The following is a 12,480-nucleotide window of genomic DNA, read 5'->3' as shown; positions in this document are numbered from 1 at the left end:
CCTTCCTGAGAACGGGCCTCCAGGCTAGAGCCCTGTCAGCCCCCCCCCTTGTGGGGGCCATGAGGTAGGTACTCGATAAGTGTATCACCGTATAGTTTTAACTTAAAAGATTAACCCCACAATCTTAAAATCAGTGACGTCACATGTAAGTAGGCAGATAAAGCGTGTTTAAGAACAACATATTAAGGTATAATTGTGATTATTATTATTATTTACCTAATATTTTTATTTTTTTAAGAGTAGGGTATTCAACCGATGTGTGGTGCCCGTGATCACGTATGGCTGCGAGACGTGGACCCTCAACACGAGAGATGTCCAAAGGCTAAAAGTTGCACAACGAGGCATATAGAGGTGTATGTTGGGCATCACGTGTAAGGACCGTAAGAGAAACAAATGGGTTAGGAAGCAGACAGGAGTACGCGATGTAATAGACGTTGCCAAACAGCTGAAATGGAGATGGGCGGAGCACATTGCTCGCCGAAAAGACGGCTGCTGGACAAATGCCGTCATCCAATGGTACACAAGGGACACGAAACGGCCACAGGGTCGCCCTAAAAGCCGCTGGATTGACGAACTAATAAAGTTCGGCGGAAATACGTAGCAGCAAACGACACAGGACCGAGGGAGTTGGAAGAAGCTTGGGGAGGCCTTCATCCAGCAGTGGATTGACCCCGGCTGATGATGATGGTGACCTAATATTTTTTATGGTAATTTACAAAATTATGATATATTAGTGTTTTAATAATATAAATTCATGAATGCTAGATTAGTCTACTGATGAATGAATGTATTGTGATTCACAAAAAGGGAGTCTGTTTACGCGAATAAATTAAAAAAAAAAATGTGTGTATAATTATTGATTCCAAGTTTATCAATAAATGAACTTGGAATCGGCATGGATGTGGCGGGCTGCATTAAGCCAACTTGGAGTAGCATGGGGGTCCAGGCTATATTCTGTGAAGACCAAATGTAGTTTGTTCAATGCGTGCACGCTGCCTGTACTCCTGTATTGTTGTGAGACGTGACATATTACTAAGGCCCGTTTCAGACGTGACGCCGATGTCGCGCTCGTATATAATATAGGAAGCCATTAGCTCTGGGGGGTTCATAAACATACTACAAAGGCTTCCTATATTATATGTGAGCGCGATACCGGTGTCCCGTCTGAAACGGGCTTAACCTTCGAAGATTTCGGGTTTCTTAGGGGGACATAGGACATAGGAGGACCGCGTTACAAACACTCGACAGTAGTCATAAGTGATTGAAGTAGTCACGAAGACACGCTTCATGTGGCTGGGACATGTTTTCCGGAAGCCTCTACACACCGCCATCTTTAGATTAATAAAGCCTGAGCATATATTTTTGCACAAGCAACGAGTGATCCACTTTTCAACTGTCAAAATCAGATCCCAGATTGCTTGACATATTGATTCGCCCTTTCTCATTTCAAATTGAATTATAAAATTTTCTCAAATCAAATATATGAACTATCAGTGTTATTAATAAATAATATACATTACTGTTATTCATCACCTGTCAAAGTCAGAATAGTCCTTCACACAAAAAAGGTGGTAATATCGATTTCCAAAAAATGTGTAGCATTAATGTATGCATTACATTTGTAGAAGGTGTGTTAATGCTAGTGTATTATTTATCATGTAACTTATATATTCAAATCAAACCATTCCCTGTGTGTACACGACATACGCGTCAGTATGAGCATACTATAAAGATCAATGACAGGCAATGACGGTACCTACATACATAGACAGCAACGGGAGAGGGAAAATAGGACGTGTCGTTGTGAATGTATCGGCTTTCTACTTGAGTCGGCAATGCTCTACGTCATCAAACTCGATATTTCTAAAGATTTTCAACCGATCTATGTTGGACTTGCTTTCAGTTTATTGACATTACCCATTCACCGCACACGCGAATGCTATTTTTTACACAGGTAGTTTTACAAGTTTCTATTGGTATTTGAAAGTAGCAATTTAACAATAAACACTTGCTTAAAACTAACCTCAAAAGTACAGCTGACATTGTCGGCATGCTCTTGTTTAATGTTCACGGTGCCATCAGGACTGTTTGGATGTAATATTGGCACCATAAACCATTGTTGCTCTTTTGCATCGGCCTCTAATTCAGATGGTTCACGTTTTATATCCATTTTTAAATCTTTGAAGAAAGAGTGTTTCACGTAGTCGCTTGTCAAAATACACAGGTTATACCAGTAGCCGTGGCCATAGACTAATATATGATCGATTCGTTGTTGCCATAGAAAAAAACTTCGAATTACCAACGATAATGATAAAATCATATTGCAATTATTAAAATGCGTAGGTAGGTAATCGAATAATAATACGTCATGATTCTAGTCATAGGTACTTACATACTTTTCATGGTTTAAATAATATAATATTTGTTTAAATATACAATTAAGTTTTCGTTACAATACCTAATGTTAGGTAGTTTGAAACGTCGTCGATGGCCGAGCGGTTAAAGCGTTGGCTTCTGTCGTGGGTCCCAGGTTTAATGTGTTAGGAGTCAGAGTATGGACCTTATAGGTTGAGCAATAGTGGCTAACAGCAGCTGTGTCATGTAAAAAAAATGTTAATACAAATCTCCACTCTGTGTAGGACAATTATTTAGGATTAGACATGGTACCTACCTTAGACCTACCTACCAACAATGTTTTTTTTATAGAAAAATTGACGTGAGGAATCAAAGCACAATACTGCGATATCATGGCACCAAGGAACCTAGACTTATTAATGGGAACTGAAATACCGACCTCACGGGTGTGGAGTAACAGGCAACCGATCTCGAGTGTAAATAATATGGGATAAACTTGTACGGGTGTCAAGGATACATCATTATAAACCTGTCCATCGTTCTGATAACTTTAATGCTCTTGTTTTATGCATTGTCGCTCGTTCACTATTGGTGTATTTGAAGGTTGCAACACACATTATTGCACGTCTATAATAATGTGTGGTTAATTTTCGTAGTGCCCTAACACATTCAAAACCCTGCTTCAAAATGTAGTGTATTTAGGGTATTTATAGCCGATCACTGAATTCTATTATTTTATTAATTTGTTCGGTGCATGTCACAGACAACATATCAATTAATTTATTTAATTTATTGATTTAAATTATTCTACTTCTTTGGTGTATGGAAGGATAGCAACAAACAGCTCCTTAACCTGAGCCAGGTTGTATTAGAACGCCAACGCTTTGGACATTCTTGACTCGTATACGGAGGTTACGTAGACCAATAGAATCTCTTTCTACCTACCTACGCTTCTGTTGCAATCTATCTTTCCCTGTAATATGAATAAAATGGAGTTAAATTACATTTCTTATTGCGCAAATTTCTGAAAATGAACCTGCAATGCTCAGTCACCAGTCCAGTACTCAGTACCAACGGTCCTTTTTTGGTTTAAAACTATTTAGTGCCAGACCCAATTGCTAACGTTAGTGTCACCCGTGTCCATATTATGGACACGCAACTATTGTAGTCAAGTTTACTTTAGCTAAGTGTTATTTTTTACACGTTAGTCAGTTGAAATAAATACACTGCTTCAATTCTTCGTCATTTGAATGATCTAGCTGACATAATAAAATTAATATCAAGTCATTTAATGTCAAAGTGGCCATTCGTTTTATAATCACAGAAAGATCGACTTATGTTCAACGTAAGCGTGTTTTTATGATTATATTGTTTCAAAGAATAATATTTTTTTCATTGAAATAATTATAAACGTGTGCAGTTTCATTATGTAATTCGAAATGGAATTATTTTTGTTTATGTGGTGTTATTGCATAATGAATTAATGCGTGTCACTTTATTTTTTATAAAATACATTATTCTCATTTTGTCAAATTAGTTAATTTCTCGGATATGTCCAAGATTAAAGAAAGACAAATGCTGATAAATAATGCATTGGATGCACTTTATGAAGCTAATAATGATGAGAACGTCGACGAATACAATATTAATATTTATCTCATCACCGACAACATCCTGCGGTTTTAACAGATGAGAGGATGGTGATGGAACAATCAATAATTTACATCACAAATGATAAGCATCAAAATCAGATACACAAGTGAAATCTAGGAATGCAAGAACATAGATAGACCAATTTGATATTTTATACTGCAACTGGAGATTATACATGCGATTACACTTTAGCTGCACAAAATACAAGGCTCGAAATGGACCGGAACGCACCGGAGCGCCGTTCCGGTTCATAAAATCCTCAAACTTTTCGCTATGTCTCGTGGAAAAATAATTTGACCGTCTGAGCGAAATTGGCCATATCCAAAATCTAACACTTATTTTTATAAAATACCTACTCCTAAAGTTAGATAAGTATATAAATATTTTCTTAAATTGTCGAGCGCTCCGGTTCGTAAAATTTTCCATTTAGAGCGCTGAAAAATATCAATTTTACGGGGAAAATAAGAACGCTGATGGATCTTGACAGGATGGAATTCAAAACTATGTACATCAAAATCAATGGTTCGAGCAGATATACGATTTAATGGGATCAATAATTTTATTCAAAAAAATTGAAAAAAGCGACGCTGTGACCGATTTTTTGAAAAAAAAAAACTACCTGAAATCGGAATGCAGTAAAGAAAATGCAATATTAGCTTGTGTGTAGTGTAATGTGTATTGAAAACTATCATACTTTATAATAATTTTACTAATAAACCATTCAATCCAAAAAAAAAATCGATACCTAACATAATTAAGTGTCACGCGTGTCCATTTTGACACGGCTATTATCTCAAAACTCAAAAACGATATGAAAATTTAAATTTCACTTTTATTCTCCTCTCAAGCAGTGTTGCCAACCGTACTATAATTATAGTATTTGTACTATAATTTTGGTCCGCGTACTATGTACGATATAAAATAGGTATAGTACGGCCAAAATACTATAATTTTGAAAATCGTACTATAATTTTATATAAAAGTACTATAATTCTGCATTTGCCATTTCGCAATCGAGTGGTCTTCGAAAATTTTGAAATCTGCGGGCCGCGACGAAATATTTTTCCTAAAAAAAACAAGCCGACCATAAAATTTGGGAACCTGCGGCCCGCGGCGAAATATTGAGATGACAACGCGTACTATATTTTATCCCCAAATACTATAATTTTGGAGGCTCTGTACTATAATTCCACTTTCAAAATATGGCAAAATATCTCTGTAGACTTAAGTTTTCAACGTCTTTGTGCCGAAATATGCAGATTTTCTATGTTTGATATTATGCTTATTACTCCTCATTGGTAATGTGACCAGCTCAGGATATCTTCATGGTAGGTAGGTACCCCGTCATAGCCACATCTCAAAAGACGACAGTTTTCTTATTATCTGTGTCTTTAACGTCAATATCGCACACTGAGATCTATAGGGGGTCTATAATATTTAACTCCGTAGACCAAAACGTACCCATGATGTAGCAATCTGATCGTTCTCCGCAAGGTTTTAATGGTTACATGTCAAAAGTGATTCAATAAAAATAATTTATTGTATTAGGTATATTTTGATTATAATATTTTATACAAATATAGTAGGTATGTAAGACCTAGGTATACTATAACAATACCTTAGCTTAGGTCTATATGGAAACAATTCAAAATATGAATTATATTGTTCTAAGAGAGGTCTGGACATTTTTTTTGGATGGATGGCCACATTAGGAATATAAAATGAACGGCGAGCCGCAAGAAAAATACTATTTTAGACATACACTATTTATTATAATGAAAAAGGAATTTCAACATAAATAAACGGTTCTCTAATATGAAAAGAATGAAATTATTTTACATTTTTTATATTTCAGGTACCTATTAATTTTATTTTGTAGTTGAGATTTTAAAAACTGCTTGTAAAAGTTTGTTCACATAATAAATGTAGGTTGATCCAAAAATTACCAACATTTTTCAAACAGAATCATTAAGTTATTCGAGTTTATCCTAATTAAGAGTGATGTAAAATTTGCAGATTTTTTCTCGTAGTTTGCCTAAACTTGTTATAAGATGATGGCGTTAAAAATTTTGCACGAATTCACATTAAGTGTGTTTAATACTGTTAGATAGGTACCTAAGTCTAATTCATTTTGTAGGCATCAAAAAGAGGGGGGATTCTGATCCGGACAATACCCCAGAAACAGAAAAAAAATTGGTATTATCAAGTTAAATGTAAAATTCTTCCAACTAGTTTTTCTAACTTCTAAATATTCTATTCTATTCCGGTGCGGTATATCTAATAGATAACACATCGCGGACGACACAAATGTACACCAGTAATCCTAAGCTACGGGCATTCGATAACCACTCGTGGATGCGACAATTAGCATAATTGCTCGTGGATGAACACCGTTAGACATGCAGGCTAGGTGTTTATCACTATACTCAAAATACGGAGTGCCTGGGTATGTATCTGAAAAAGTAGGGTATCTCGCGGCTGAAGCGTGAGAAACTGTAAGTAGTAGATGGAGTAAATGTGGAAGTTATTGGCAGCCTTCACTATGCCGGAATCCGTCGCCTCGTCATTTGTAGTGTGATGGGAGCCTGCATGGTCCGCTCTCATCTCGTTGCCAGACTATACCCAGTATCCAGCGCAAACATCAGGTGTTGGTAGCTACTATGTAACAAACCGCCCTTATGGCTCCGAGCTGTTTAGATGGCGATGAAGGGGTGGGGGGGGGGTATGTCTGGATGAACACTGTTTAGTGCGGGAAAAATTTAGTTAAGAACGCGTCTTCTTAGTTCTGGGACAGAAATTTCGGAATTGAATTTAAAAACACTATTGAAAGTTCATATGAGTGGCAAGCGTAAACCTAATTAATTTTTAGGACCGCATGCAAGCAGGAAACGTTCAAAAGGGCGGCGTAATAAAAATGAGGTGATACTTGAAAGGTGCCTACTTTATTTTAAGGGATATTAGAAAATAACCTACCTACGTCACATAAGTTACGTTCTACAAATTTGGTAAAAACAAGGTTACTTGTCATTTTTCTATATTCATCTCAATAGGTACCTAATTAGACCATCAGACCCAAACAGATTTAATGATCTTCGTGAGCAATCATAGACTTTTAATAGCAATTATAGGCGATACAGGACATGCTCGTGTACATAGCTCTCGCAGCCTGACATGGAAGTTCAAAGTTAATTGACGAGATCGTGCCCAAAAAATAGGAATTGTTCCATTTCGTTCACGACTTACGACTTCAAGGAAAGACTCAAAAGTAACTTTTCACGACCGTGCAGACGGTTGCTTTGAAAATCTGCCAATGTGTTTTGAGTTTTATGGAAATAATCCATAATGCGCCACAGGAAGAGACATTTAAAATCATTTTTTTTTTTTAAATATTTACAAACTTACTTATGAATAATATACTTTGAATACTTCTGAAAAAACTTAGCTAGACTAATATTGTAAAATTTCATAGTACGAATTTTTATACATGAGTAAAAACATTTAATATATTACAATATCATATTGCGAGAATGTATCATTTTGTGTCTCGTCACGTCATCGCATGACTGGCAATCACCACATTTAAACGGTTATTCACTAGAATGCGTCATTTTGTGTAGTTTCATATTTCTAGATTGTATACACGCGTAATCACATATTTGACATTTAAATGGCTTTTCACCAGAATGTGTCATTTTGTGTATCTTTATGCCGCTAGCTCGAACGCAAGAGAACTCACACTCATTACATTTAAACGGCTTTTCACAAGAATGAATCAATTTGTGTACTTTCATCCTATCAGATGTTGAACATGAGTAATCACATGTATCACATATTAATGGTTTTTCACCAGAATGGATCATTTTGTGTCTATTTAAATTACTAGATGTTGTACAAGTATAACCACATTGGGCACATTTAAATGGCTTTTTACCAGAATGAGTCATTGTGTGTGCTTTTAACCTAAAAGATGTTGCACATGAGTATTTACATTGGTTACATATGAAGGGTTTTTCAGAAGAATGAGTCATTTTGTGTAGTTTCATCTTGTCAGATGTCGCACACGAGTAATTACATTGGACACATTTGAATGGCTTTTCACCAGTATGGATCATTTTGTGTCTTTTCAAATTAGTAGATGTTATACACGAGTAATCACACTGGCCGCATTTAAATGGTTTAAAATCGGAATGAATCATCTTGTGTATCTTCATCCTTTCGTGTGTATTACATGAGTAATCACATTCGACACATTTGAAAGGCCTTTTATCAGAATGCCTTATTTTGTGTATTTTCAATGAATAAGATCGTATACATGAGTAATCACATTGATTACACTTAAATGGCTTTTCATCAGAATGTGTCATATTGTGAATTTTCATTATATGAGACGTTACACATGAATAATCACACTGGATACATTTGAATGGCTTTTCATCAAGATAATTAATTTTACGTAGTTTTTTTGAATCGGATAGATTGCTGAAATAATTAGATTCATTACTTTTATACGGTTGTAGTCTCGGAAAAGTCTTTTTCGCTATTGTATTTTTATGAAATGTCTTGTGTTGTTTCAATAAATAGAGCGATCCAAAAAAATCAAAACAAACACCGCAGACAAAATTTTCGGTATAAAACGTTTTTTTCTCTAATTTTATAACAGCTACAGATAAATCAGGTTCTGTAACGTTTGACTGTAAATGTTTACGTTTAGCGTCACGAATGGCGACGTCTATACCTGTAATTTTTTCATATACCCCGTGTTCTTTTTTAACGTCTCGTTCGTCAATCTGTATTTCATCGTATGGGTTTTGTACTTCAGAAATCATCTTCGATAATCCGGGTCTAGCGATGAATGTCATGGTAGAGGATGTAGGAATCGACTAAAATAATATGGAATGTTGTATTAAAATGCTGACAAAGAATTATGTTAATTATATAGGATTTTCATTAATTATGAAAAGGCATTTGATTCTAACAAAAAAATCTCAATTATATAAGTACGCCTTATCAAACCAAGGAATCTTTAGGCGCTATATAAATACCCTAAATAACATATAAATCGATGTAACAGCCAGTGTTAAGCTTTATAAGCCGTCTTGCAAGTTTCGTATTAGCAAGGGTGTTCGACAAGGCGACATGAATTCACCCAATTCAAACATTGCTACTCTGGAAGATCTAATCAGTTGCCTTGACTGGGATAACAATGGAATCACCATTAACGGCGAATACCAGTCACCTGCGTTTGCAGTCGACATTGTTGTTTTTGTAAACAACTCAGAGACCTTCAGAATAGAATGTAGCTTGCAAATGAAAGTCGCCAAGCAGGTTTAAGGATAAATGTCTCAAAGATAAAAGTAATGACAAACTGCTTTGCCGAACTAAAAGCAATCCTCATAAATGATACTCAAATTGAGCATGTCAACAATTACGTCATAAGTTACTTCCCATCGTGTCTTAAACGTAAAATGTTAAACCAATGTGTGCTAATAATTATTAATTATGGTGTGCTAATTACGAATAGTGCAACAACGTGGCATCGGAAAAAAACAATGGATAAGGAAGCAGAGAGGGGTACGCGATGTGAAAGAGGTCGCTAAGTAGATAAAAAGGCAATCGCCCGACGAGTAGACAACCACTGGAGAAATGCCATCATATAGTGGTACTTAAGGGGCACTGAACGCTCACAGGGACGCCCTATAACCCGCTGGATAGACGAGCTCATAAAGTTCGGTGAATGAACGTGGCAGCAAAGTACTAGGAACCAACAATAGTGGAAAGAGCTAGGGGAGGTCATTATCCAGCAGTACATCGATGAATGGATCGATAAAGGACGACGTTGAATATTTAAAAATAAGTACAAGATAAAAAGAACTTTTTATTTACCACGTTTTTAAATTTTCTGTTGAATCATATAAACTTGACAATTCTATGTATTAATAATTTAGGACAAATAAGGCAATTGTTAACAAAATTTTTTTTGTTGCTATTTTGCAACAAACAAACCAATATAGAATACTGAAATGTCATTTTGATTTCCTCAATAACGCACGTATATATTAATAATTTAGTTGCTAGGACCACCCCCTTAGCAACCAATAATAGTGGATTGGATTACGGATTTCTTCCGAAATAACTTTTCATACAAAACAGAATTAACTGAAAATGAATTCAATTCTACTTAAAGATGGCTAAAAGTATTAAAAGAATGCATTGGCATCGTGTTCTAGTATATTCTAAAAGTTTCAAATGTCTATCTTGTCGGGAAGTTAGTAAAAAATCGATCGCAAGATTTGTAGTGGATAAAAAACCACCGGACAAACAAGAATACGATCTAAGGAAAACGTGGTGAAATAAATACTTTTGTAATATTTCGTAACGTAACATTCAAATTCTAATCCAAAAACAATAAAAAAAACTATATAATATGTAAGTATATTATTTAAAATTCTTAAGATATTGTGTACCTACCTGATTTACTTGGCTACTTTGAGAATAAGAGCAGCTAGGTATAGGATGCTCACAAGCATTTCGGCGTATATTCTCTTGAACAATCTCATTCTTTGAGTCAACTCGTTGTAAACCAGTCTCCGACTTTATATTTGTCAGATATTTTGATGGGCTCTAAAAAAATACATTGATATTATAAATTAAAAAAAACATATTTTTATGCAGATAGATAATTTGTGAAATATGGACCCTAAGTAAAAGAGAGATCCAGAAACTTAGAGTAGCACAACGTGGTATGGAGAGGTACATGCTGGGCATAACGCGAAAGGACAAAAAGAGGAATGAGTTGATAATGAAGCAGACAAGGGTTTGCGATGTAATAGACTTTATTAAAAGCCTTTAATGGAGATGGGCTGGATACATAGCTCGAAGAAGAGACAATCGTTGGACAAATTAAGTCATCCAGTGGCATGGCCCCCACATCCTGAAACGGCCCCATAGGCTAAAATATCTGACGAGCCCCCCTGCCTATTGCTAATATCATTATATTATTAATATCCATGTCATTGCTTTTTCGTACAAAGTGGTTGTTAGTAATTTTGAACAATCACAAACATCTAGGCTTTGAGAAATACACGGATATTGTGTCCTCACCGGGTCGAACACAGAACTCCTGGGTGGAAAGCCAGTGCATTACGCACTGCACCACGAGAGCCGCCCTACCTGTTTTGTATGCATCAAAACATTAAAAAAAACAATTCATGCGATAGCCTATCAATTAACGTGAAATTAATATTTTTTTGCATAGAAACTATTTAGGTAGGTAGATAGGTAAATACCTAGGTACTAATTAATTGTAATTATTGTCAAATGAAAATGTTAATACTGGGCCTGCATCGGACTCGCGAATTTTTGATATGCTAATTTACAGGTTACATTTACACGCCCACGTTAGCCGCGTGGCCTAAGCACCGATCTATAGTGTCGTGGGTCCCAGGTTCGAATCCTGGGTCTGGCAAGTACAAATATTGTTTTCCAATTTGTGGGTGTCAGGGTATGGACCTAATAGGTTGAGCAAGTGGCTGACATCCATTTCTCGTAAAAATCTAAATCTGTCAATACAAATCTCTACTCTGTGGACGCCTATATGATCCTATTAGGATCGGACATGGTCGAAAGAAGAATTTACAGGTATGTTAACAAGATTCTATATTTAAAATTAAATAATTGTTTAATACTAACCTCAAAAGTAGAGCTGAAATCGTCGACATGCTCTTGCTTAATATTCATGCTACCATCTGGGCTGTTTGTATGTAATATTGGTACATCAAACCAATGATGCCCTTCTGCATCTGGTTTTAATTCATCGGGTTCACTTTTCATATTCATTTTAAGTACCTATGTAAAGCAAAAATATGTCACGCAGGTGCTACTTGTCAAAACAGCTAGGTACCTATCAATATCATAGACTAATATACGTGTACCTATTTTGACAGCAGAATAGTAACCATAGACAAAACCATTGAATTGTCAGTAGGTAGCCATAGTATGCATTGTAAATAATTAATAATCGTACAAAATTTCGGTACTGTTCGGTTTAAGCGGATACAGCTGAAAACGCATTTTGAAAATAGCCGATAAACTGGATTATTTGTTAGTTTGGGTTAGTTTAGGTTAGGTTAGGTTTGGTTAGGTTAACCTAACAAATAATCCAGTTTATCGGCTATTTTTAAAATGCGTTTTCCGCTGTATCCGCTTTAACCGAACAGTACCAAAATTTATTTTATTTTGTTAACTGTCAATTCATGGTGGAACGCATTTTTTTGTAGTACTTATTTCATTCTTAATCAATAAATTAGGACCGGTTTTGTCCGCCTCAGAGGGACACTTTTAACAATTTTTCAACAAAAATGTCCCTCTTAGGTGGACGAAACCGGTCCTAATTGATTGATTAAAAGTGGAATAAGAAAAACAAAAAAAATGCGTTTTACTAAATTAAACAGCAATATCGTACAAAATGATATG

At 35.6% G+C, this 12,480-nt stretch overlaps 1 long non-coding RNA gene across 1 annotated transcript; it reads right to left on the bottom strand.

Annotated features, from left to right (window-relative positions):
• Positions 1–6,756: 6,756 nt before the first annotated feature.
• On the bottom strand, positions 6,757–11,931 carry LOC147076733 (uncharacterized). The gene is made up of 3 exons (XR_015069696.1): positions 11,698–11,931; positions 10,477–10,629; positions 6,757–8,888 (listed from the first exon to the last, which is right to left on the bottom strand). It is a non-coding gene; the product is annotated as an uncharacterized LOC147076733 (long non-coding RNA).
• Between the last annotated feature and the right edge of the window lie 549 nt (positions 11,932–12,480).

The sequence above is a fragment of the Rhyacophila brunnea genome, unplaced genomic scaffold (genome assembly GCF_057557595.1).
Source record: "Rhyacophila brunnea isolate RB1 unplaced genomic scaffold, BYU_Rbru_1.0 scaffold_13, whole genome shotgun sequence".
Lineage (NCBI taxonomy): Eukaryota > Metazoa > Arthropoda > Insecta > Trichoptera > Rhyacophilidae > Rhyacophila > Rhyacophila brunnea.
This window is presented reverse-complemented; position numbering and strand designations above follow the sequence as displayed.